Source organism: Puma concolor, chromosome B4, assembly GCF_028749965.1.
Source record: "Puma concolor isolate L17-30 chromosome B4, mPumCon1.1.hap2, whole genome shotgun sequence".
Classification (NCBI taxonomy): Eukaryota; Metazoa; Chordata; class Mammalia; order Carnivora; family Felidae; genus Puma; species Puma concolor.
The window spans coordinates 85,286,784-85,312,821 of NC_141673.1; the positions used below are offsets into that span (position 1 = coordinate 85,286,784).

The 26,038-nt window shown below is 36.1% G+C and overlaps 1 protein-coding gene across 19 annotated transcripts in view; it reads left to right on the plus strand.

Moving 5' to 3' along the window:
* Positions 1-26,038, plus strand: part of SOX5 (SRY-box transcription factor 5) — a 1,024,889-nt gene that overhangs the window by 330,710 nt on the left and 668,141 nt on the right. For 17 of the 19 annotated variants that reach the window (XM_086713854.1, XM_086713857.1, XM_086713848.1 and 14 more), the window contains one exon: positions 14,509-14,578. The gene's annotated coding sequence lies outside the window, so the exon portion shown is untranslated. Of the gene's footprint in view, positions 1-8,475; positions 8,546-14,508; positions 14,579-26,038 lie in introns of all 19 variants that reach the window. The other 2 variants (XM_086713864.1, XM_086713861.1) reach the window with 1 other exon arrangement.

The window sequence follows — 26,038 nt, forward strand, 5'->3', positions numbered from 1 at the left end:
GACAACAGCAGAAAATGTGCCATTGGGCACTCAGTGATCTCAAGCCACAAATGGAGATCATATCTAACCGTTATTTTGGGACTGCTGCAAGGATGGCTTTCACATTATTAGGCTGCCTCACTTGGGGAAGAGTAGAAAACACTATTGCTAAATACACCTGCCTGCTTTCAGAACTAACGCAGGTGTCTGTTTTCTGAAAACGATGTCCAAGCTTTTGTGTCAGATTGGATTCAGTAGATCTTTTAATTTATTCATTTAATTACTATTTTCAAGCCCTGAATATGAGTTCTAAATGTAAAGAAAGTTAAGAGTTGTTTCTTGCTACAGAGATGCTTGTACATAGGCAAATGTTTCCCTGGCTCTTATGTTTTTAGGACTTCTAGTGGGTTTAGGTTAGTGTAAGGTCTCAAGAAAGTCTTCTGAGAGGAAGAAAAAACATTTTAAAGTTCTAAAATTTTAGAACTTTTATAGATCTGTATTCAAGACTAGGAATACATTTGAGCCCTAGTGAAAACATTAAAAGTAATTCAGGCTTCCCGATCCTACTCCTTTTCCATATCAGAAATGTAGAGGTAACTGACAGCTGTAGACTATGCAGAGTAGACTCAGGCAGCCTCCTTTCCCACCAGTGATATTCTGGGAATCCTATGAGGATTTGAAAAAATACTCATGCAGGCTATTAATTATGAAATTATTTGCAATTTCAAAATACTGTAAAATAACCTAAATCTCCATCCATTGAATAAATGAAAGTGTGTCCATATAATGAAGTATGATGCAGCTGTAAAAAATAATGGAGCACTAATATGGAGACATTTCCAGGATACATTGTTAGTGAAAATTTTAAAAACTTAAGAGAGTATGTATAGACTCTTTACTTTTCTCTACTTTACTCATAGTATACAGTATGCTGTATATTGCACAAGAAAGGACAAATAAGAATGAATGGATATTTGCTTATTGTTACCAAAAATACAGGAGGGATAAGCTAGAATTAATAAAAATAATTACATATAACGTGTGGATAGGAATGAACAGAAGGGATGGGGATGGAAGTAAGTCCTCAGAGTTACCTTTATATATAGTTTTGACTTTTGGAAAATTCAAGTACCATGTATGGGATGGGAATGGGAAAATATCTGTAATATTTGATACTAACATTGATGGAAAGCTGAATGATGATTATTGTTGGTACAAGGCAATGAAGGGAAATCATGAGATTGATACCTATTGCTTTGTATCTATTACTGGTACTTTCCCATTAAATTTATTTATTTCTTTTCTTTCCCACTAAATTTATTCCTTAATTATTATTTTCTTGCATTTCTACACTACCAATAATCGCTTCTTCCTCTCCCATGCTAGTAGTCCTTTTGACAAGAGAGGAAAATAAATGAAACTATTAATAGTTTTTTCATTTTGGCAATAATTTGAGCCAATGATGTGATTTTATATCGTGTATTCTCAGGAGAGGAGGATACAGAATCAGTGCATATTCTTTGCCAGTTTCTCAGTCTTTACAATTATTAAAAAACATACATTATAGGAAATATTACTTGCTTCCTGAGCCACATTGTTTTTTTTTTCTTTTTATTTACTAGAAAATGCCAATATGTACCATTTTCTACTAATACATAACTATCTCCCTGAAAGTGTAACATGCTTTTGGGGTTAACCTTCTGGAGGCAAGAGACTAGTCATTAGTAAAATTATTTTAAGAAAATGAAACATGACTATGGAAAGGAAAAAGGAAACTAAGGCTCAATAATGGTTAATTACCCAGTGCCCCAAAATGTTAATATTTTATTTTTTAAAAATATTTTTAATATTTTTTTTTATCTTTGAGACAGACAGAGCACGGGCAGGGTAAGGACAGAGAGAGGGGGAGACACAGAATCTGAAGCAGGCTCCAGGCCCTGAGCTGTCAGCACAGGGCCCTGTGCGGGGCTCGAACTCATGGACTGCGAGATCATGACCTGAGCCGAAGTCGGACGCTTAACCGACTGAGCCACCCAGGCGCCCCGACCCAAAATGTTAATATTTTAAACTTCTTCCTAACTTCTGCTCTGGATCACTGCTTCAGCATGGTCGTATACCTCTTTTATAAAACAAAGATGGGAGATGTACATTATTTAAAAACTGGTGTGTATTGGGCCTTCTTGAGGCAATTTTTTTTTTTTTTTTTTTTTGGTGGGGGGAGAACCCATGACTTTGATGATGGATAAAGTAACCTATGGGGTCATATTCTCATCTTTTGATCCTGATGTCGCTGTTCACCTGAGGGAAGCAAAGGAAGAAGGGCATGTGAATCATGAGGTTTACTTCTTTATTGGTGTGGAATTTGTATTCGGTTTAATAAAAATTTATTGGCACCTGTTTTGTGTCTAGCACTTGAGTAATTCCTTTTACTCAATGACCTTGTCCTTAAATAGGCAAAATTTCATAGAGTTTCACCAAGTTCAAGCAGTCTGAGAATTAAACATAGTGTATAGGTAGAAAGCCAGAAGATGACTATAGTGATGTATAGAGTGAGCACCCTGTGTGTTTCTAATGAGAATGAAAGGAATTTACGAAGCCTAAATATCCTCTGTTTAGTTTTAAGTCAGTGATCATGATATTAAAGAAAGTTGTATCGTTCCACATATCAGTGCTTTTCATCATGCAGTGACATAGTGAAAAAAAATAACCAAGTAGAGACGTCAGTTCCCCATATCAAAAGCTATGAAATATAAGTGCTCCCAGCCAAAGAAGGCAAGATCTGGAATTTTTTTTTAAATGTGGATATATAGAATAAATATGCAACCCTCCTGATAATGTTGGCTGATGAAATGAAATTCACCAACTGTAATTCTGGCACGGAGAGACACACATAGTGCCCGCATGCGCGCACGCGCGCGCACACACACACACACACACACACACACATGTGCACACACACGCACACATATACACACATACCCTCAGCATATCCTTCATCATTTGCTATCTTATTTACATTTCATTTGCTAGAGTAAATTCTATCATTTGAACTTTAAAAAAATGTATTTCAATATTACTTAGGGAAAAATAGGAAATAATGTGATTGGCTTTCAAATAGCTTATTACCATTCATATACTCTCAAGATAAATTATATTAAAGGAAAAAAAAAAAACAGAAAGAAAGAAACCCTGTTTCAGCTTCCAAAACATTCTAAATGGAGACTTAGCTCTAAGTAATCAAAATTGCTTTAGTTGTGCAGAGCGGCATTAAAAGCCTTGTCCGCTAATTGAGTGAAGCAGTGCTGTGGAGCAGTCCTGTCCCCTCATTAGGTGAACTTGCAGGCACTGTTTGTCATACTGGGTTGCCGGCCTCAATCTAACAGTACTGCTGGCTCAAATTAGCGGTAATTCATTATGACACAGTATGTCCTTCTGTGAAACAACAATGTGAAGCCCATGGGGCATCTGTCTGCCACTTGCACTTCCTTATCACATTCCTTCCCACTTCAGGGCAAGTGACCACCTTCGCCTGAGCCTTCTAACTTCTTTAGCTAACTGGTGATTGGAGATGCAGTTTGAGTGAAGCATTGCATCCACCTCCCTTCCACAGATGTTGTAGAGAGGAAGAGGGTGGGTATCAATGGGCCCAGTCCTTCTGGAAAAAGATGACATGTTCTGAAGGAAGCAGAGTGCTCTTGTGTATATGTGTGAGTGCAAGGACTTCTTTTTGAATGCAAATACCTCCCTTGTTGTCAGATCATAGGGGATATTAATAGAAAATATTGAGGTAAAATGTTCATAAATGTGATAGAATTCTGAAAAGAATGAAAGGTTTCTGACCATATACGTTCAGCTATTCAACGACACATTTGGAGAGAAACTTCATGTTTATATGATGAGCATTGCTGTTCAAAACGCAACTTTTCTACTCTTATGAGCAGGTAAATTGCTATCACTAGGGAAAAGTTCTAGCAGTCATGCAATTGGATACTTCCTCTTGCCAACTCTAAATTTTGTGTTGTGTCAATTAGCTCATTGTGTTGATTCAGATAATTTCTTCTGTCTATGGAGGAACAACTAAATTCAGCTGCTAAAGAATCTCTAAACCATGTCTGGATACAGCTTTTCCTCTGAGATCCTTAACTTGACCATGGATGTAGAAAACTTTGCACATATTGACTGTTGACTCTACAGCGTTGGGTACTTATTAGTCAATGAGTGAGGTTCAGGGCTGTTGTGCCCCCACTGTTTTTCCAAGGCTGAGCCTAATCTCACTGTAGGACATCTACTCCAAGTAATATGGGCCTGGTGGGATTTTAACAGCATTAAAAGCCTGCCGCCTAACATACCATTTATCATTTGAAATTCCACAATTAGACTCATTCCTTTGGGTGATATTTAAAAAACATAAAACACAAACTTTTCTTGATATCTGATTGCTTAAGCTGGTTCATACATTACGATTAGTTACTAGTAATTATTTATCTACTATTTATTTCTGTAAACTCTATCCCTTCATAAAAAGCACTCTAACAAAATCCATCAGTTTAGAAATAGTACCCATTACCTCATTTTACAAAATTCTTACATTAAACATAGATACATGTTTTTAGATAGTAGTTCTTAATGAGTCTTGACTGAATTCCTGCTTTCTTCACCAAATCTGCTTCATCCCTATTCAGTCTTCACAGTTTCAGTGAATAGCAACTCCATCCTATTTGCTCATTCCAAACACCTAGGAGTCATCCTTGACTTCTAGCTTTCACTCACATCCATATCCAATTAATTCACTGGCAAATGCTTTCTGCAAAAATATACATTCTGAATTGACCACTACCATTCTGGCTCAAGATAACACAAACTGTTGCCTGGAATATTAAAATAGACTCTTCAGACCTACCTTCACTCTATTTATAACATAGCTTTGAAAATAAAATAAGTGGTGTCATTTTAGTTGTCAAAAGGTCTGGGGATTATTACTGGCATTTAGAGATGCAAAATGACTTACCATGGGTTTGATGGTCAGGACAAGGAGGAGTTACCCACAGAAAATTCCACTTTTGCTCAAACCCCTTCAATGGCTGCTAATTTTTCTGAGAATATAAGCCAGTAGTATTACAATGGCCTACAAGGCATTACACAATCCTTCCTTCTCCCTCCCTCACTTATCTGATCTCATTTCCTGTTAACTCTCATTCATTCACTGCATTACAGCCACTCTGAAAATACAGTCACGCTGGCATGCTATTCCCACCACCTGAAAACTTCTTCCCCCAATATACTAGTCTTACTCCTTCACCTCCTTATTCAAATGTCTTCTTTCTCAGTTACCCAGTTGTAGAGTATCTTTTCAGAATCCTAACCACAAGCTATTTTGCCACTGAAATACTGATCACTATCCAACATATTTTGTTATATTCTGGTCTTTCTTCACTTACCAGACTATATCTTACAGTATCTTACATGAGAGATTTTTGTCTGTTGTTTTGTTTCCTGTTATTATCACGTAGCTTAGACTATCTGGTACATAGTAGGTGCTCAAAGAGTTAGTGAATGAAAGAATTTAAACTCATAAAAACCTTAGGCAATATTGCATTAAAGAAATGAAAATTTAAAAGCTGAGGGGCTAGTAGATTAGTCAAGATACACATAGCTTAGTAAAGAGAGGAGTTTTCACCTGTTCTCATGAATACATGTATTTATTCATCCACTAAGTATTAAACTCCAATTTAAATCAGGTACTTTTATAGGTGCTAGAGGTAAAGCAATGGAGAAAATAGGTAAGGGCATGTAACAAAACTAGTTTTAGAGATGGTAAGTGCTATGCAGGAAATAAAAGGAAGAAGGGGATACTGACAGGTGGCAGGGGGAGGCCTCCAATTATTGTATATTTCCCACTGTAGCCTGACTAACTCATTTCTACACTAGTAATAATTAGTTTGTTTGATATACAGTAAAACCTTGGTTTGTGAGCATGATTTGTTCTGGAAACATGCATGTAATCCAAAGCACTTGTACATCAAAGCAAATTTCCTCACAAGAAATAATGGAACCTCAGATGATTCATTCCACAACCAAAAAATATTCATATAAAATGATTACAATACTGTAATATGATACAGAGTAATAAAATAGAAAATATAAAGAAAAATAACTTAACCTGCACTTACCTCTGAAAACCTTGTGGGTGGTATAAGACAGACAAGAAAGAGGAGGGTTACTGTGTAGGATGACTTTCACTATCACTAAGGGAATTACTGCTATCTATTGACTCAATGGAATCTTTTTCTGCATGGGGGCCATTGTATACGCTCACACAGATGTTGATTACAGTATGGTATTAATGAACTCTTGTCATATACTGTATTTAATGAAGTTGGCAGTAAGGCAGCAGAGGAAAAGGTCTATACCTGCAGGCAGCCTGACCTAGAATGAAGCAAAGCATTCCTAAGCTTACTCTTATGTGGAAAAGCAAAGGACTGTCCATAGGTGCTTTGAAGTGACAAAAAATTCACTAGTGCCAGTTGTGGGCACCTTCCAACATTCTGAAAAATCACTGATTTCTGCCAAACACCACGGCCTGAGAAGGAGCATTTGAACATGGGAGATGATCGCCTACAATCCCACAGTGAGAGAGAGGAAGAAAGAGAGAGGAACCATTGGCTCAGTGGTGATCATATGACATTTGCATCATGTACTACGTGTGTTGCAAGACACTTATCAAGTTAAAATGTATTAGCAAACACTTGAAAAGAAAATAAAGTGGGGAATTGATACACAAACAGGTATATTTTGAAGAGGTCTATGTGGCCTGTTGGAAATAAAATGGATTATGATGCGGGCTGTCTTGGGTTCAAGGATCAGCTCTGCTCCATGTTGACCATGTAACCCTGGACACTTAAGTTCACCTCCGTATTCTCATTTGTTAAGTATTAAGAATGCACACTTCATAGGTGACTGTGAAGTAAGAAAGTGGTATAGATAAGGTATCTAATACATAATAAAAGAATAAATGGGTTTTTTTGTTTATTTTATTTAATTTTTAAAGGTTATTTATTTCGAGAGAGAGAGAGAGAGAGAGCGCACAAGCAGGGGGGCAGGGAGAGACAGAGAGAGAGAGAGAGAATATCCCAAGCAGGTTCTGCATTGCTGGTGCCAAAGCGGACATGAGGCTCAAACTTACTAACCGTGAGATCATGACCTGAGCCAAAATTGAGAGTTGGATGCTTAATTGACTGAGCCATCTACGTGCCCTGATAACAAACGGTTTTTTTGAAAGACTTTTGGCTACTGCACAGGAAATGGACCTGGATACGGTACCCCAGAGGGCATCTGTGTGCTGAGGAGAAAGATCAGGTTATTATGAGGTCACTAAGTACCAACTGAGAGCCTTTATAAAAATCCTTTTGCCTGGGTCACGATCTCGCGGTCCGTGAGTTTGAGCCCCGCGTCAGGCTCTGGGCTGATGGCTCAGAGCCTGGAGCCTGCTTCCGATTCTGTGTCCTCCTCTCTCTCTGCCCCTCCCCTGTTCATGCTCTGTCTCTCTCTGTCTCAAAAATAAATAAACGTTAAAAAAAATATAAAAAAAAAAAATGAGGCACCTGGGTGGCTCAGTCGGTTAAGCGTCCGACTTCAGCCCGCGTCACGATCTCGCGGTCCATGAGTTCGAGCCCCGCGTCGGGCTCTGGGCTGATGGCTCAGAGCCTGGAGTCTGCTTCCGATTCTGTGTCCCCCTCTCTCTCTGCCCTTCCCCCGTTCATGCTCTGTCTGTCTCAAAAATAAATAAACGTTAAAAAAATGTATATTAAAAAAAATCCTTTCTTTCCCCACTTAAATAGCAATATACAATTTGTATGAAATTTTTGTTATTGTATTTAATAACTTTATGCTATTATAAAAGTTATTTACTTGTGAAATGTTTAGAAAATGTAGATTAACAAAAGAAGAAAGTAAGAAATTCCTGTAATTCTAAAATTAGCATTGTCACCTTTCGGCTATCAGCACAGAGCCGAACATCGGGCTCTATCTCACAAAAGGCATAACCGACTAAGCCACCCAGGTGCTCCTGGGTTGAGTCTTGAGGGAGAGTAGATAAAGAAGAATTGCATAACATGGTCAAGTTGTCCCATGTGTAGAGTTTGGGACCGCAGCAAGGAGAACATCTAAGGAACATATAATGGTCCTGTAAGAGAAGAATAAGAATGTAGAGAAGGGCAATAGCTATTGAAATGGAGGGGAAAGGACAGATTTTGTAGATATTTAAGAGATGGGATGAGCATGATTCCATGGCCAATTAGATGTGGAAGGTGAGGGGGGGGGGGAATCTCCCTTCAGTCTTATAAGAACTTTTTAATTAAAGAGTTGTAATTTTATGTAAATCACCTCTTTAATATCTTCTGAGTTCAGATAAATTAAAAAAATCTGAATTATAGCAAAGACTATTTCTATTTACATAGTAGATGGATGTAAGTAGGCAACTGTTGTTTCGTATTTCAGCATGCAGCACCACCCATGCAAGTCCTTTCCTTTGGGAGAACTGCTTCTTCATTCTCTGCCTGTGACGATGGTACACAACGGAGTCCTATCCAATCATAGAACTTCATTCTGATTGCCATTATGAGTGATTCAAAGAAAAAGCCCTGGTTTTTCCAATATGTATACACGAGTAATCTTCCCTTATGACATTTCATCTTCCCATTGAATGGTAATTAAAATACCTGTACCTTTTTGCTATGGCATGAATGATTATAATAAGAGTAAAAAGATGATATAACATTGATTATCTACAATAATAGTGGTACTCAATGGACCAGGCACTCTTGAATTTGACATGCATTAACTCACTTAATACTGTTAACACCATATAAGGCATGCATTATTATAATTCTTCTTTAAAAGATGAGAAAGTAAAGGAACCAAGACATAAAGTAACTTTCCAGTGGTCAGGAAAAAAAAAAAAGTGCTGGAGCTAGGATACCCTGAGTTATCAAAATTTTCAATAGAGGAGATGTGGTATTTGTTTTTCGTTATCTTAAGGAATGATACTTAAAAGTAAATATCTTTTCTATAACGTTCAACTTGACTTTCAATTACTCAGAATTTCCTGGGAACAAACTAAGATGATTGATCTATTTTTTACTTAATACTTATTTAATTAGCTTGGTAATCAACTATATAAATTCTATTTCCATTTGGTGATACTGGTGACGCTATGTTATGTTTATCTGGTATGGATCATCTCACTTATTTTATCACTGGAAATTCCTACTTTATAATTTTTCACCTTATTTAATTCATTTATACACATTATAATATCTATTCTACAGTTAACTTCTCAAGTACAGAATCCATGTGTGATTAATCTTCCTAGCCTTCAGAGTACGCAGAAAAAGGAGAAATTACTGTTTACTTTGGGGCTCTGGAAACACATTAGTTCAATTATCACCTTGAATATGAGAAAACTAAAGCTCAGAAAGATCTTGCAACCTATAAGTCAAGGCCTGAACTCATATTCCATTCTGGATAATCCCAAAACACATGTTGTTTTTATCTCTAAATTCTACCTTATAACGTATACAGTATTTTACAATAAGTACTCAGGTACTTTGATGAGTGTTGAATAGATAGGTGATGGTTGTTACTTAGCAAATCTCCAACTTAAACCAAAGCAGTGTATGAATGCACTTTAGAGAAGGGAATGGAACTTATTTAAATTCTAATAGCAGAAAATATGCTTGAATAGTCAACATGTATTAAATAAAGAGATTAGCCACTATAGGTTACATAACTGGAATGGATCAAGCTGCTTAATCATAGAACTCTTTTACCATTATGAAATTGGGTAAATTTGAGACAGCCCCATAAAATAATGTAGCTCCCATTTTTTAAATGAATTCATATTAGAATTAAAAGTTAGATAGTATTGGGAAACTTCAATTTTATGTCACTGAAATTTAATATTTTTAAAGTATATGTTTTCTCATATACTTACCTTGTTTCATTTGGCAGCTAAAACTTTATAACAGTCATTCTTTTTTAAGTTTATTTATTTATCTTGAGATAGAGAGAAAGAAAGTAGGGGAGGGATAGAGAGACACACACACAGAATCTTAAGCAGGCTCAGCACTGTCAGCATGGCACCTGATGAGAGGCTCGAACTCACAGACTGTGAGATCGTGACCTGAGCTGAAATCAAGAGTCAGACAGCTGAGCCATTCAGGCACCCCTAATAGTCATTCTTAAATCGAGAATTCTAAAATCACTAAAGTATCTATGTGAATTCCAACTTTTAACAAATTGTATTCTGAACTATCACCATAGTTTGGATTAAAAACATTTTCCTTTCACTATCAGTCCTGATAAAGTGACAATTATACTTGGATTGTATTATAGTACTTGGAACTCTGTGGAAAGACTATCTCTGAAGACTAGTTTAAAAGTAGAACATCTTCCTATTATTTTATTAGTGGTATTTAAACTTGGCATGGCTTGGCAAGTTTATGGCTTGGGTTTATAGTTTTAACTCTTACGTTTAGTTATATGATCCATTTTGAGTTAGTTTTTTACATGGGATTGAGGTAGGGGTTCTATTCCATTGTTTTGCGTATAGATATCCAGTTGCCCCCAACCATTTGTTGAAAAGACTATTATTATGTTCCAATACTAATTCTCAGATGTTACCTGGGTGTCCTATCATTCAATTCAATCTGACAATATCTGCAGTTAGCATCAGATCCCAGAAGTTAAAGTGTAAGGTCCCCAATGATTGCTCTTATTCAGAAAGTAACTGCAAGTACTGTCCCCAGGCAATGGGCACTTCTGCCTGCCAGAATTGGCTGCAAATTTGGGAGTTCCCACAATACTCCTTTAGCTTCGGTAATTCACTAGCATGACTCATAGAACTCAGGGAAGTACTATACGTATTATGATTGTTTTATTATAAAGGATTCAAATGAATAACTTAGTTGAAGAGATACACAGGATGTGTCTGGAAGGGTCTTGAGCACAGGAGGTTCTGTTTTTGGGGAGTCAGGGTGTGCCACCTTCCCAAACATCAGTGCTCACCAGGAAGCTCTCTGAGTCTCATTGTTTAGAACTTCCATTAAGGTTTCATTACATAGGCATGATTGATTAAATCATTGACCATGTGATTAAACTCAATGTCAAGCCCCTTTCCTCAGAGTCTGGGGTACTGGGGTCCTGAAAGTTCCAGTCCTCAAATCACATGATTGCTTTTTCCACAACCTCTCCCATCCTGAAGCTATCTAGGGGCTCTGTTATGAGGCAAGTATAGCATAACAAAGGCATGCCTATCACTTGGTGAATTCCAAAGGTTTTTGAAGCTCTGTGCCAGGAATCAGGGAACAGAAATTCAGAGAACAGTTTTATTCACAACAGACCAGATTTCTTTCCTCCAGGGTCTTGGCAAGTGTGTCAAAAACCAAATGACCATAAATGTCTGGGTTTATTTCTGTACTCTCAATTCCATGCCATCCATTGATATGTATTTGTATCCTCATGCCAGTACCACACTGTCTTGATTACTATAGCTTTGCCTTAAGTTGTGAAGTTGAGAACTTTATATTCTCCAACTTTTTTTCTCGGCATTGTTTTAGCTCTACTAGATCCCTTGAGTTCCATATGAATTTTAGGATCAGCTTATCAGTTTCTATCAAAAAAAGCTAGCTGAAATTTTGATAGGGCTATGTTGAATCTATAGATTAATTTGGAGAGTATGTTCATTTTAAGGATATTAAGTTTTCTGATCCATGAATATGGGATGTCTTTTTTAGTGGTGTTTGGTTTTTAATGTACAAGTCTTTCACTTCTGTTACTAAGTTTATACTTAAGTGTTTTTATTTTTTCCATGCTGTTGTAAATAGAACTGTTTTCTTAATTTTATTTTCAGAATGTTCATTGCTAGTATACAGAAATTTAATTGATTGATCAAATATCCTGCAACCTTACTGAACTTTTTCATTTTTTCTAATAGGTTTTTTAGTGAATTCCTTGGGATTTTCTAAATAAAAATAATGTTATCTACAAAAAGCTGGTTTTCCTTCTTCCTTTTCTATCTGGATGTGTTTTATTTCTTTAAAATTTTTTTTAATCTTTATTCATTTTTGAGAGAGAGACAGAGTGTGAGCAGGGGAGGAACAGAGAGAGAGGGAGACACAGAATTTGAAGCAGGCTCCAGGCTCTGAGATGTCAGCACAGAGCCCGATGCAGGGCTCGAACTCACAAACCGTGAGATCATGACCTGAGCCGAAGGCAGACACTCAACTGACTGAGCCACTCAGGGGCCCCAATGGATGTGTTTTATTTCTTGTTCTTTATTAACAAACCTGGGTGTAACCTCCAGTACAATGTTGAATACAAGTGGTATGAGTGGACATCCTTGTTTTATACCTGATCTGGGGAGAAAGCAGTCAGCCTTTTATCATTAAGTATGATAGTTGTGGGTTTCTGTAGATGCTCTTTTATTAGGTTAAAGGAAGTTCTCTTCTATTGCTAGTTTGTTGAGTGTTTTTATCATGAAAAGGTGTTGGATTCTGTCAAATATCTTTCGGACCTATTGAATAATTGTATGAGTTTTTATTTTATTAGTATGGTGTGTTACATTGTTTGCTATTTAGATGTTAAACCAATTTTATATTCCGAGGGTAAATCCCATTGGGTCTTGGTGAATAATTCCTTTTCACTCTTCTATATACTTTAAAAGAATTTAGGTATGCCTGAAATCACCCATAATGGAGGCTTTTAAAAATAAAAAGTTTTGTATAAACTAATAATCAAAAGTTATACGAGTAATCTGGCCCTAGATCACCTCCAAATCTCTGGTTACAGTATTTTAGACTAATATTCTAGAAGTGTAATTCTGTCATCCTAAAAGTATCACTTTTAAGTCTTTTTAAAATACTGACCACATGGGGCACCTGGAAGGCTCAGTCAGTTAAGTGTCTGACACTTGATTTTGGCTCAGGTCATGATCTCACAGTCATAAGATCAAGCTCTGCGTCAGACTCCATGCTGGGCATGGATCCTGCTTGGGATTCTCTGTCTCCCTCTCCTTCTGCCCCTCTCCAACCCTCCCCCACTCACTCATGTGTTCTCTCTCTCTCTCTCTCTCTCTCTCTCTCTCTCTCTCACACACACACACACACACACACACACACACACACACACACACAGAATACTGACCACATAATCTGGTTGATGATACAGGTAACTCCACCATCTTAGGGCAGAAACTTTATATAATTTATGTTTGTACAATTTAGTAATCATATAGTAATATCAAAAAAAATCATTAATGTTTAAACATTTCAAAATGATGACTAAACATTCTGGGGGCCAAAGTTTGAAAAGGTAGAATAAGTGATGAACTCACCCTTACCAAATTATTTTACATACATCAATAAATAATAAAATCGTGATAAAATAGTTATATGTTTTGGATTTTTGGATTCATGACAAAATGAAATGAAACTATTTTATAGTTTCTTATTAAGAAAATAAGCCTCCAACGGGTAAGATAAATTTCCAAAGACATTCAGCTCTTCTGTCATAGGACCAATGATTAAACCTTGGTCATTATGACACTGGAGTATGACTCTGAAAGAGTGACTGGGTATAAAAGTTTCTGTTTTTATTTTGCTGGTTTTATTGTTGTTGTTTTTAATCTAGAAATTATGTAGTAAGTTTGTAAACTTTTATTCTTATACAACTTAGTGTCCTAGTATAATATAGCACTGTGCTTTGATAAGTAATAATTTACATTTAACAAATTTTAGAGCACATTAGGATGTTTTCCATAAAGTATTTCAGCTACAAATAATGTTACATATTAAATATATTTTAAGTTAACCATCAATGAATATAAAGAAGGTTAAAAATTTTTTTCCTATAAAACAAGTCCCAGAATTACATATTCATATATATGTTTATATGACTGAATTAATAATATAAAGATTAAAAAAAATTTTTTGAGAGAGAGATGATGTGTGCATGCACATGAGTGGGAGAGGGGCAGAGGAAGAGGGAGAGAGAGAATCTTAAGCAGGCTCCGTGCTGAGCACAGAGCCTGACATGGGGCTCAGTCTCACAACAGGGAGTTCATGACCAGAGCCAGAATCAAGAGTCAGACACTTAACCGACTGAGCCACCCAGGTGCCCCTATAATATGAAGAATTTTAAAAGCTATTTAATTAATATAGCTCTAAAATAACTGGTTCACATTTTTACATTTCAATTGTCATTATATCTTGACTGTCACTTATAAAATTTGTTTTTTAGCTGTTCATTCATTATTCATTTATCAGCCACTAACTGCAGTGTCTTGTAAGTCTGACATTTTGTGTGGCTATGAATGTGATCTAGAAAAAATTACTATGAAATTATTTAATATTTCTTTCAAAGTTTTGTAGTAGAAAGTTTGTTTAACTCTCTTTATGATGTTTGATTTGTTCACCTGAGTATTTTGGAATTACTTTGATTTCTCACTACTTTCCTTTTTTTTTTTTTTTTTAGCATTGCAAGAAATAGATAACATCAAGAAGGACATCAGGAGTAGGAGAAATTGGCCTGGGAGGCTCAGCAGGTCAGGACGCTTGCATTATCATTTGCTGTTCATTTTTTGCCATCAATTCTAGAGTTCTCAAGTCTCTTGCCACTTGTTTCTTTCTTGAATATGCTTACTTGGTATATTCTCAGTTTTGCAAATCATGACTAACACCTTTATGTAAAAAGTCTGGCATTTGGGTATTCTTTTTTTAGGATTTAAAGATTAAAAAATAATAATTCAAATAAATATTCAGGAATAGAAGGAAGTCTCTTACCTAATAAGTTATATAGATACCCTGGTTTCTCTTATTCTCATATAAACTGTTTTTAAATGAAGATTTCCTGATAACTTTTCCAAAATCAGAACTTTAAACATAAAATGTTATTAAGCAATTGTAGTAACATTAAGTTATTGTAATAACACTGGCATCATTAAAGTCAAGTTTCCTTTCTTTTCTGCTCTATTCTCTGGGCTTGGGCCCACCTCTGAAAGCTCTTGACACTTTAAAGTCAATCTGTTTGCTTGCACTAATTTGAACTACTGAAAGTTGACTACCATGTGTAAAATGAAGGTTAATTAAAATACAATTTCTCTGTAAATAGAAAGATCCCAATAGTCAAAGGGTCTACTATGAACATTGTCAGCATTGTAGAATATTTAGTGTTAATCATATTCCTCAGTAAGCTGGAGCCATGCTGCCGTTTGGGGTCTCCATTGCCCTGAATGTCCCCATGAGTAACTAATGGCTTTGTGGTCATCTCCTGCTTCAGAGGAGTCTCCCAGTTGTCTTAAATAGTGATTACATCTCTCAGTACAATTGCTTAATTGTTTATGGAAGCTTGGAGAGCCTTTACCTCTGTCATACCTATCACTTCCACAGCTCTTCCAGAGTTTAACTTAGCTCCTTCAAATCCAGGTCTGTTACGGAACAACTTTCCCTGAGATTTTCAGTTTTCATCACACAGAGGGACAAATGCTTCTGTCCTTCAGTCTGATCACAATTCTTCTAGTAAAAAGGCATTTCAGGAAGGAACTAAGCTCAGAATTCTTCTGCCAGGACGATTCAGGGATTTTGTTATTTCTTAGCATTAGCATTAGGGACTGGACAGATTATTATTGTTATGTATTGAGAGAACACTACCCTCCAGCTTAAAGGAGAGATAATTTCACGTATAACTGGATACAATAAATATGCTCAAGCTTCTGTTCTTAGCTTAAGTAGGTAAGAGTTCTACAAAGAGATGTATTTAGAATGATATGTCTAATTGACTGGATTTATAAGTATGCCTGCACTGATTCTTGCAGCTTTGAGGTTTCCTTTTGGGCAATACTTTCATAACGAGTTTACTGTTGGTAGACCAAATTTTCAGTTGGCAAACAGTGTTCAACTACACCTTGAAAAGAAATAAATTGAGCCAAAAGTGGTAGGTTTTCTTGGCATCCAGCTAATATATAAGTATTGACCTTAAATTGAATATAGTTGTTGAGTTTTGCATGCTTGGAAGCAAAATCAAGAAGGAGAAACAAGTATCTTATAGATCCCATAGTCTTGGGAGATAGAATCCACTCCAATTTACCTATTTTACAAACTTAAATTGCTACCCAGTGTCATATGAAATCATAACAGAAGTAAATCGGTGTTTCTTGATATGATGCAGGCCTACTGCATTATGCTGACTTGCAGGTTATGGAATACTTACAATTCTGTGCACAACTTTGTGCACACACGTGACAAGTATCATCATTTGCCATCTCCACCAATGTATAGTTTATATAAAACATAATTGATACTAATACTTGACTTTGGATTATACTGATATTTGAAAAATATTAAGAACTTTAAGTTTTTGTTTTCCTTTTTAACTGTTGTTTCTCTGGAGACGTTTTCTATTTGGCTGGATGAAATGGAAGGGTGATTATTCATTCATTCTTTAATTCATGCAACAGAAGTTCTCATGCTCCTGAAGCTTTTATTCTAGTGGAGGAAAACATTACGTGAAGATTTTAATGTACAGTTGATCCTTGAACAATGTAGGGGTTTGGAGTGCTCATCTCCCATGCAGTTGAAAATCTGTGTTTAATTTTTGATTCCCCAAAAAGTTAACTACTATTGGTCTACTATGGACCAGAAGCCTTACCAATACCATAAGCAATTGATTAACACATATTTTGTAAGTTATATGTATTTTATACTGTATAATAAAGTAAGGTAGGGAAAAGAAAATGTTATTAAGAAAATCATAAGGAAGAGAAAATACATTTACAGTCCTGTGCTATAAAAAATCCACAGATAAGTGGACCCATGCAGTTCAAACACATGTTGTTCAAGAGTCAACTGTATATATTAACGGGGGTGCATACTAAGAAGTAAATAAAGCAGAGTAAACAGAATGATGGGAGACTATTTCAGATATGTGTGTGAGGAGGGGTGCCTGGGTGGCTTAGTTGGTTAAGCGTCCGACTTCGGCTCAGGTTATGATCTCATGGTGAGTTCGAGCCCCACGTCGGGCTCTGTGCTGACAGCTCAGAGCCTGGAGCCTGCTTCAGATTCTGTGTCTCCTTCTCTCTCTGACCCTCCCCCATTCATGCTCTGTCTCTGTCTCAAAAATAAATAAACATTAAAAAAAATTAAAAGATATGTGTGTGAGGAAAGTCTGCTAAGGAAAAACTGAAGCACAAGTGTAAATGGAGAGAGGGAACCATTTTGATATACACGGGTGAAGAGATACTCCTTAAACTTGCTATGTTGAAAGATTGTCGAGAAAGGCAACGTGACAGGAAAAGAGTAAGTAGTGGACAAGTAAGACATGAAAATGGGTAGGATGCTGTGGAGTCTATTGTATAGTCCTGGTAGACCGTGGCAGGACCTTGCCTATCCTTCTGAGCGAGATGGGAATCATTAGAGTGATTTTAGCCAGTAAGAGGGCATCATATGGCTCACGTGTTTTACGGATCACTCAGACTTACGGGGTATGTAAAGCATTTAAAAGATTTCTCTTGACACGGAATATAAATTATGAATGAAAATAGACTTAAATTAACAATGATCAGGGCAACATTATCTGATCAGAATATTGACGGATGATTGTGTTCCAGGAGCTAATGTTTTTGTTTTTTTTTTTTTTTTTCAACGTTTATTTATTTTTGGGACAGAGAGAGACAGAGCATGAATGGGGGAGGGGCAGAGAGAGAGGGAGACACAGAATCGGAAACAGGCTCCAGACTCTGAGCCATCAGCCCAGAGCCTGACGCGGGGCTCGAACTCCCGGACCGCGAGATCGTGACCTGGCTGAAGTCGGACGCTTAACTGACTGCGCCACCCAGGCGCCCCTTTTTTTTTTAATTTTTTTTTTTCAACGTTTATTTATTTTTGGGACAGAGAGACCAGGAGCTAATGTTAAATAGTGCAGCTCTCATTTTTCTTTTCCGTGTCCTTAATTTGCATAATTCTTTTGAATTTGAATCATGTTTTTTGGCAGTGTATAATAACTTATTGTTTTATAATAGGGACATTAATGACAATGATATGTAATATTTAAAAATGATGTGCGTCTGATTGTTCCTTTGCATACTGATTTTCCCATTTGTTTGTCATTTATAATTTCAACCAAAACTACATAGCCTTGTACGAGTCCACAACAAGTCATGAATTTTATCTTCTATTTGTAAGGGAAGATGCTTGAAATTATGTCATGGCTTTATTATAATTATCACATGATCTATTAGACTATTTATAAGGAGGCAACATGGAGTAATTAGTAGGAATTAGAGAGCATGAGTTCTGGAACCAGCTCTGAAGCTTACAGCTGACTTGGGGTCTTTAACATGTTTGCCTAGAAATGATCAACACTGCTTTTCCCAAAGGGAGAAGCATACTATTACTGTTACCTCTAGAGTTCCTTTACATTTGTTAAGCCAGTGTGTACATGCTAGGTGGTGAATAAAAGTTGGTTGAATTAAGAGTCACCTACACTAGAAGTGACCATTTTTAATACAAATGAGAAAATAAGGGAGATTATTTCCTATAAATAACAACGAAAAATCTCCATATTTATTTTCATAAAAATCACTTCGAGTAGATATTATTGATACTTGGAAGAGTTGTTTCTTAAATTCTCATTGCTATCATGTGAAAGAATCAAAGTGAGCATTAAAAAATTTAATGGTTGCCTTCTATTATCAGTCTTATGGCAGCAGTTTCCAAATGATTTACCATAAATTTTTTAAATTTTTAAATGAATACATTAATAAATGAATTTAAAACTATAAGCTTATATCTAAGCTTAGATTCCGTTATTGGCTATCAGAATATTCATGCAACAAATAAATGTATATATTTGAAAATTTTTATTTATTCAAAATGCTTTCCTTTTTAATCATAAGAATAAAAATCACTTTTATGATTAAATGAGAAAGAAATTATTCTCTGAATTCTGTTTTAGGGGAGAGAGCATGCCTACCTCAACTTCACATGCACATTTGACAATTATCCTTGAGCCTACGGTGGCTCAGGTTCTTTTCTGCCACAGCGAGTGCAGATTTCCCTTCTCTCCCATCATACTTTTTTTTTTCCTTGAAAGACTCTTCCCTGCTTTTTGATGGGAATTAATCTGTTTTGTTCTCCACTGTAACCCAAATACACCTTTCAAAGTACTTATAGCATGTGTTAAATAAACTTAGTTTGAAGATCCAAAACCAAATATTATAATGCAAGATAAAATGTATTATAGACTAACAAGAGCTACAGTGTAACATTATTTGAGGGTTCATAGAAAAGAGAAAGCTTCATAGGCAAGCCAGTACTTGTCTTAAAGGATGCATGTGATTTTCTTAGCAGAGATATTAGACACAGAGGTAGGGGGGTGGTGGTGGGGGATTGCCTAGTATATATTTAAGGTCCTGGTCTCTGAAGTCTCTCTTTGGACTTGGGTGAGTTTGGATGTGGCACAGGGTATACAAAAGGCAATAGTGACTATGAAGATATGTTGAGCTCTTTGCAACAAAAAGAGACTTTATAATTCAAACTCTCTGAAGAGGACTTTGACTCTTTGGTGATTTGACTTTTAATTCAACAGGACCTAGGAAGTTATTGAAAAGTTTTGTTTGTTTAGAAAATGTGGATGATGATTAGGTCTGTGCTTGGATTAATTAACTAATAGGATAGTAGTATGAGGTTGACTGAAAGAGGAGAAGTTACAAGGAGAAGAGAGGAGACCAATGCAATAATCAGACGAGATCCAGAAAGTCAGGACCGAGATAACAACACTTAGGGACAGTTATAAGCAGAAATTCAAAGATGGAATCAATAGACTTTGACTTATGAGAAAAATAAGGGATGAATTTAAACCTTGAGTAACTGAAATGAAAGCTTTGCAAGTCATGGATGTGGGAAATCAGAAAAGCCTACCTGTTTTTACTTATTTATATTTTTATTAGTGAAGAGATACCAACTGATTTGAGAATCTTTACATTTGAGTTGCCAGTGCTGATATATTCAAGAAGTATCCATGCCTCTTCTGGAATGTGGCAGGAGAGTTGAAAATGAAGCTACGTGAATTTAAACTTGACAGCAAAAGTGTCCTCTTTAGCAGAAGAAGGGCAATCCAGGCTGAGGAATACCCTGAAAGACTAAGAGTCTTAATGCCATGTGGAATTTTGAAGAAAATCAAATGGAAGAGTCAAAATAAAAGAAATCTGAAATTTGAATTGTAGTTCTGCTGCTTGAGCAGCTGTGTGGTTCTGAAGTTGGCTTTGGTTTGTTTGTTTATTTATTTATTTTTACTTAAAATTTTTTTAAATGCTTATTTATTTTTGAGAGAAAGAGAGACAGAGACAGTGGGAGGGACAGAGAGAGAGAGAGAGAGAGAGACAGCATCTAAAGCAGGCTCCAGGATCTGAGCTGTCAGCACAGACCCTGACGCAGGGCTCAAACTCATAAACCATGAGATCGTAACCTGACCTGAAGTCGGGTGCTCAACTTACTGAACCACTCAGGCGCCCCTATTTATTCATTTATTTATTTTTAATGTCTGCGGGAGCCCTGCCTGAGTGATCTGCAAATAGTAAGCACTAAATGCAGGCTTTATTGTCTCATTAAAATATAATCATTTCTGAATTATGGAATCTTTTTTAAGTATTGAAATTATTTGTCATTCATTCAGTTTTAATTTGTTCATTGATTCATTCACTGATTGATTAATCGATTCATTCATTCATTCATTCATTCATTTATTCTTACTGAGTCTTAACTGTGGCAGGTACTGTTTTAATTTTATTGCCTTTTTCTCCATCCCATACTTGACTAGAATCTTCACTGGTTGAACTGAGCATATTATTCTCCGTCACTTACAGGAAAAAGACTGATTTAGATATTGTCTATCTATGGAAGCATGCCTTCCACAGCTCAAACTGTCTCCTCTTCCTCAAGTTGGTTGGAGTAACTATAAAAGGAAGTGATGGAGAATGTTGTTTTTACTTTTACAATAACAGGAAACACATTCATTGTACTGATTCCCTGTAGACACTGAGAGTAAAATATTTAACTCACGAATTATTTAAGTCACCCTCCTTAACGGTAGTTAAACACGCTGATGTTATAGAGATCTGACAAACATAACTATTATCATATGACTACTGAGAAGTTTTTGGACAGAAGTGCCAGTAAGAGGAGGGGAGCCCTACCCCTGAATGCTGAATGAGCGCTTGCCTGGGGTGTCCCCAGGAACAGGAGCTGACACAGGTGTTCGGCACAGTTGCTTACTGCTTCCCATCAAGAAGGATAGGGGGTTCTTAGCACTGCTGGTTTGTGGCACTCAGCATATTTGGCAGCAGTCAGCCCTGGCTGTGGATTTCCCTGGGGAAAATAAAAGCCACAGGGGAGTCATCAGTGTGACCTTCTGCTGCGTAGTTGGCACACGGTTGCACCACAGGAAGGCTTTCAGTTGTCATTTTCTGAACGGGTAGATATCAGGTGCTGATGGAGGCTCCCCATTCAAGGTGGGAAGTGGAGAAGGAAAAAAAAAACATTGAGCAGAAGCTTACCAAATAATTCCCAATCTTGAAGCTTAACACCAGCTGATCTGCTGATAAAAGGGATTTTGGGGAGGCGGGGGGAGGGGGGGTAGCCAGGGAGTTTCATTGGTTCTGTAAGCACAATTATAAGCTTTCCTATTTAAGTCTGACCCATCATATTGAAATGCTGTCACTAGTATCATTAGCAAGTAAAGTGTTGATAACATAGTCAAATGCACAGCAGAGTTCTGGCTCTTAAGTGTCTGGACTAACTCCCAATATTAGGAATAGGAGTCAAACTGCCATCACTTTTCCTGTGCTAACAGACGCCCTGCCATTAGCAGTCTGAAGGCAATTTTAATAAAATACATAGCCCCGCTGAGTTGGTCTCAAAAGATAAATAAGCAATGCAGAAAAGAAGCTTTTGTTTAAAAGTAATTATTTAAACTATGCATTACAGGTAATTTTCTTTTACCAGTAAGGCAAATGCTATCAGAATTTCAATAATGATTTGGTGGCACTTATCTAAATAATGTGATATTGTCATTTCTAAGAGTTAAAGCATTGCTTTATTTTCACTTATATACAAAATGAGGGCGAATTGGATTCAGGTATCATGTGCATGTGTTTTACAGTTTATGTTACATTTTTTTTTGGGTGAACAGTGTTGTATTCTTAGACAGATTTATGGAAATGTAACAAGCTGGTGATAGAGTTCTGGGAACTGCAGACTTGACTTCCAAATACAGATTAGAACAGGAGGGCAAAGAACATCTTTTTATTTTTCCTTTGCTGTCAGAAAGGAAATCACATTTCAGTCTTTTAAAAACTCTTTTAAATAAGATGCTTGTACATAAACCACAGTCACAAGGGTATAATAAATGTGTGCATGTATCAGAGGAGCCAAAGCTTTGTTTGCCAAAAGGTAAAAATCTCCGAAAGCTTTTTCAGAGTCTATTTGGAAACCATTGAAACCACCACTTTTCCTTTCCATCATGATAGTGACATGCTGGCCTGAAATCTGTAACACAGAATTGGTCCTGGCCTTAGAGTAGGCAGAATAAAACTTGCCTATGTAAGTGTGATATAAGGGGCATCAGGAAGGCTTCTATTTCCAACCGCAATCAGGGGTAAAGGTAAGCAGCATGTGCTTTAGAATGAGACCGACCTCAGTTCAAATCCTACTCAAATCCTAAGGGTTTTTTCCCCCATAATACATCCCCTTGGACAAGTTATGTGTCCTCTCTAAGTCTTTGTTTTCTCATCTGTAAAATGGGGTTAATGGTAAAACCAACTTTGTATGATTGTTACCAGGATGAAATGCGACGATACACGTAAAACATGTCGGTTGTTATATGGCACAGAGGAAGGACTCAAGAAATGTTTCTTTTTATTTTAATGGTCTTTTAAGAAAATTTCATCAGGAATGTTATATGTTGAAGATTGTGCCAGAAGTTGAGATAAATGTGTTGATCAATATATCATTTCTATTTCAAAACTAAAAAGTCTAACATAAGACAAACATTTAAGCAGATAACTGCAGTACTGTGTGCCAATTGTAATATTGGTGTGGTGCTCGGGGACATAAAGGATGCAGGACTTAATCTCGGCCATGGGAAAATTACTATAAAATCTTGGTGTTTTGAACTTTCGAAGTGAAGATGCTAAGCTATATACTTCCATCCTGAGCTGTTGTGATCAAAGGCAACTATTTTTTTTTAAAGAGTGATTTTCCAGCTCCTTGTTCTTTCTGTTCTTCTTCCTTTACAGTTATGTAAACCTTTTCTTTGAGTTTTAGCACCATGGTTAGATAATATCTATAGTCAGAAGAAGTAAACCTGAATCAAGCACTCAAATGCTGCTCAGCATCTGTCCTAAGATGATTTGGAGGCAGAGATAAAAACACAGCCTTTATTCTCATACCGTGCTAATAGAAATAAAAGTTGGTACAAATCCTTTGAACAGGAATTGGGCAATACCTAACAAATTTACATATATATATATATATATATGTATATACTTATATATACTTACATATATATGTATATACATATATATATATGTACATATATATATATATATACACCATTTGATCCAACAATCCTATTTCCAGGAATTTATCCTGAAGACACACCTTTAACAATATGAGAATCACAAGCTCAAGGTTATTGATTGTGGCATTGTTTATAATTGTAGATTAAAAACTATCTAAATGCTCATGCATACGGGAGTAGTTGAATATACTACTACACTATATCATCTCCTTATAATGAGGTACCATGCAATTGTAGAGATAATGAACAGATATAGAGTAATTTTTCAGCCTATACTGCCAAGTGAAAAAAGTGCAAAAGTATGTTACCCATAATGAAAAGGAAATAAAGAAATATACATAGATCTGCCAACTGGGGTCAACAAATAAGAAAGAAACTCCAGAAACGTATGGAATTGGTGACTTACAGGTGTTGGGCTTAGTAAACGTGGATTGAGAGAATGGAAGTAGGGTAGAAGGGGTGATGGGGGAATGACATTTATATGAATGCTATCTGTCTATTTTTGTATAGTTCTGATTTTTAGAACTGTGTTGTTTCACATACTCAAAAATAAATAAATAATTAAAATTAACCAGGGTGTTCTGGGATCCCCACGTGAAAAACAACAACAAAAATATCTAGTAAGCTAAATTATATTTCTAGGAATTACAAATGAATGGGGTGGGGAAAAAAGAGCTAATCTAAGTAACTTTGATAAACAGTGTTTTGACTTTAAGATTTTTTTAAGAAGGAACTATTGTACTCCAATTAGAAAATATAGATTAATGATTCTGTTTTTTGTAGGGGTAAAACTTAACATTCTGAAACTGCTTTAAATGTGTCATAGGATTGTCATTAATGATGGCTATTTTTCTCACTGTAAAGAAACAAAGAGGGGTAGAACAAACCCTATGATGTTGAATTGGAATCGGAGTTATCACTAGGAAGTCATGTGTGTTTAAATATTAAGTATGTATCGCAGATATACAGATATAAAAACAAAGAAATAGGGGTGTGTGTGTGTGTGTGTGTGTGTGTGTGTGTGTGTGTGTGTGTGTATTTGCATTTATATCCCCTATCTTATTGATTGAGACGCTTAGGAGCAATAATACCTCAGTAGTGATGAGCACACTTAGTACCTGGATTTTGGTTTCTAAATACCATTCTCCAATAAAAGAAACCAAGAATCCTTATAGAAATGGATGTTTCTAGCACCAGAATAGGAAAAGTATATGATGAGAAACTGGAACATCTTGTGGTACCAGAAAGTAAGGAAAGACTAAAAAATGATGGAAACACATTGAAAGGACACATAGGCCAATGTGAAGTGGCTCCCAATGGCCACATATGGGACATTTGGGTGAGAAAATAATGATAGTGTTGATTTATATTCAATATAGTTCATGATATTATAAAAGGTATTGAATAAATAAATGTGGGAGGAAAAAAAACTCTTTTATGGGTGTAGAATACCAGTTAATAAGTATAGAATGAATGATGGAAATAGAAAATCACCATGTGGTACACTAGAGTAATAATTTTTTTTCAGGCAAGAATCACCACTGGATAGTAAATTAGTCGTGAAAATATGATAAATAGGCTACTTACATAGTATATTAAAATGCTTACTAATTACAAAAGGAAAGTAGTAACTTTTCAATGGAAGAACCTAAGCAAGCAATCAAAGTCACCACCATCACTAGTAATGGGATGTATTGGCATCATGTGCCACTCCTATGATTCACTGAGAAAGGCACAAAAAAAAAATCTCTGTCATGTTCTTGCCAAAAATCCATTATATGAATTTTATCATAAGGAAATATCAGACAACTCAAATTAAGGGACATACTATAAAATAGCAGAAGTAGTCTTAAGAAGTGTCAGGGTCATGGAAATCAAAGAGAGACTGAGGAATTGTCCCAGATGAAATGAGACTGAGAAGATATGACAGCTAAACATTGGCTCATCGTCCAAGAAAGGATATCAGTGTTACAATCGTTGCAATCTCAGTAAGGTCTGTAGATCAGCTAGTTGTGTTGTATTAATGCTAATTTCTTGGGTTTGATAATTGTACTGTAGTTTTGTAAGATGATAATATGTGAGAAAGCTGGGAATTCTATTTTTTCAGTGTTTCAGAAGTTGAGATTATTTCACAATGAAATGATAAATTGAAAAATAAAAAATGTCTTAAATAAGATGTATGTACGTATTATCCATTCTTCTTTATTATCATAAAGATTTTGCTGTACAAGAGGGTAATCACTAGGCTCTAAGAAGAAAGGAATAAAATGTAATAGAGTGATGAGTATGTAGCATTGTGAATTGGGTCTTATTCTGTTAACTGGCTCTGTCACACACTGTGTAAGCCTTGAGGGTACTTACTATATCTTTGCATTTGCTAGTCTATTTTCCAATAAAACAGAGATAATGATCTTAGCAATATGGTTTCTAA